This window comes from Sardina pilchardus, chromosome 13 (assembly GCF_963854185.1).
Source record: "Sardina pilchardus chromosome 13, fSarPil1.1, whole genome shotgun sequence".
NCBI classification, from domain to species: Eukaryota; Metazoa; Chordata; class Actinopteri; order Clupeiformes; family Clupeidae; genus Sardina; species Sardina pilchardus.
Genome location: NC_085006.1, coordinates 15,914,144 through 15,916,643, shown reverse-complemented (window position 1 = coordinate 15,916,643; position 2,500 = coordinate 15,914,144). Strand labels below are relative to the sequence as shown.

Below are 2,500 nucleotides of genomic sequence, written 5' to 3'. Positions count from 1 at the left end.
AGAAAGGTTGCCTGCCGTCAGAAACACCTGCTGTGCATGCTAAACACTTAACCTCAGGTCTCTCTCCACTCGCTCTCTCCCTGGCTCTGTCTCGGGAGGGGGATAGTGGAAGTCATATTTCAGAGGAATGGCTGTGGGCCCTGTGACCCGTGGAGGAGAGGTGCACCCTCTCTCTCTTTCTCTCTCTTCCTCCCTCTCTCTCTCCCTCCCTCTCTCCGTCATGCTCCCCTCTGCTGTGCTGCGTCGTGTGGCACTTTGAGTCGGGCACACGCTCGGACGCCCCCCAGCCGCTTCATTACTTAAGGGAATGGGTCCTGGCGGCGGGAAGAGGGCGAGGGTATTGCTCTCACCTTTCCCAGAGAATGTATGCGAATGAGCACACAGAGACACAGACACAGACACACACACACACACACACACACACACACACATAAACACTCATATAACCAATAAAGAATACACACATGAGGATGCACACACTCTCAATAATCTTCGCTCACGTCCAACCATTCGTCACAGCGTCTCGGTTCACATGCTTTTATAAGTTATCATTAAGCTTATGATATCACGCAAATCAATCTACTCCACTGTAACGTACATTTAGAGAGGCACACCTCACCCTTGTACTGTGCTAGTGTGTACACACACACACACACACACCTCCTGCCTCTGCTCTTTCTCTGCCCCTCTCACTCTCTTCATTCTCTAGGCCGCCGGCGAAGAAAATCAATGCACCTCGCTGAGGTTGCCCTGATTTGAATTTCAATGGTATTCACCGGCGAGTGCTGCAAACCCTCTAATTCCCAGCCAGATCTCAAGGTCCACCCAGTGGCTCCCCGAGGGGCTAACTTCACTTAGCGGGCTAACTCAGCAGCCCCTTCTGCCATTCGCTATGGCCATGGGCCGGGAGGGCTGGGGAGAACACCGCGGGTGTGTGTGTGTGTGTGTGTGTATAAGGAGAAAGACAGGCTGAGGAAGGAGAGGGGCAAGGAGGGAAGGAGAGAGAGGGAGGGAAGGAGAGAGAGAGAGAGAGAGAGAGAGAGAGAGAGAGAGAGAGAGAGAGAGAGAGAGAGAGAGAGAGCAGATGAGATGGTAAGTGAGGAGGAGAAATGTCAGACATAAAGGAGGGTGGAGGGATAAGAGAGATGTAAGGGGAAAGATAGAGAGAGAGAGGGAACGAAAGAGAGAGAAGAGAGAAGGACAGAGAGGACTAAGAGAGGAAAGAGAGAATAAAAAGCGAGGGAAAGAGAAATGAAGGGCGAGAGTGAATGGGAGGAGCGGCAGCAGCAGCAGAGTGAGGTGAATAGCACATGCAGCTCTTACAGAGAATAAAGTCTCTACTGGGAGTCTCACACACACTCATACCAGATACAAGAGACTCTCCCCTCATCCATACACAAATACTGTACCAACACACATACTGTACACTTACACATGTTAACAGCAACAAAATACAGGATCTCTGAAAATAACGTTTCCAAAATAATGTTACAATGTTTCCAAAAAATGGTACTTTCAACCGGCTACCCCCTCAGACATGGATGAGTTCTAATATATTCTGTAATTCCCTCTCTATAAATACACTGGCACACAACTCAGGGAGAGAAGCAGACGCAAACACACAAAGACACAGATATAGACAGACACACACACACACACACAGATATAGACACACACACACACACACACACACACACAGATATAGACACACACACACACACACACACACACACACACACACACACACACACACACACACACACACACACACACACACACACACACACACACACACACACACACACACACACACACACACACACACACACACACACACACACACACACACACTCAAACTGCACACCTCTGCATCTTGTGAATCTCTGTTGTGCTTGATTCAGGTGATATTTATTCATGCTCTGTGATATCTGGCCTCGCTGTTGTTTCCCCGCGCAGAGTTTGGCAGAGAAGAGGCTTCTGAGCTCCCACTATCCCCCCAAGAGGCTGCGTTCGCCTCTCACTGACGCTAAAACCCTCCGACGCGAGACGAAATGCGTGCGTGGCGCTCAGGCTATGCCGTCGACGCTAGCGCTAACGCTCGGCTACGATACGTCGCGCCAGGCGCTTGCCGGCCGTCTAATATGCCGTCGGCTCCTCAAATATAGTCTTTTAATTTCCATTTGATTACAGAGCTGTCTTGCTACGGGCCTCTCTGGCATACGAGGAGGAGAGAGAAATTTGGAGAGGACGGGAGGGGGGGTGAGTGTGAAGAGTAGGATAAAGGATAAACACAACACATATGTGCTTGGGTGAGAAAGTGAGAGAGCAAGAAAGAAAAAGAGTGGAGGATAAAAAGGAATACAGGAAAGAAAGGAGAGAGAGAGAGGGAGAGGGAGAGAGTTTCTGTGTTATAGTTACACCATCATATACATTTGTATGACTGCTTTGGCAACATGAATATCTTATTTGTGATGTCAATAAAGCATTTTTTAATTTGAAT

At 49.0% G+C, this 2,500-nt stretch overlaps 1 protein-coding gene across 1 annotated transcript in view; it reads right to left on the bottom strand.

Moving 5' to 3' along the window:
* The window catches only part of LOC134099628 (cytoplasmic dynein 2 heavy chain 1-like), a 151,438-nt gene that overhangs the window by 43,342 nt on the left and 105,596 nt on the right, over window positions 1–2,500 (bottom strand). The window lies entirely within an intron of this gene.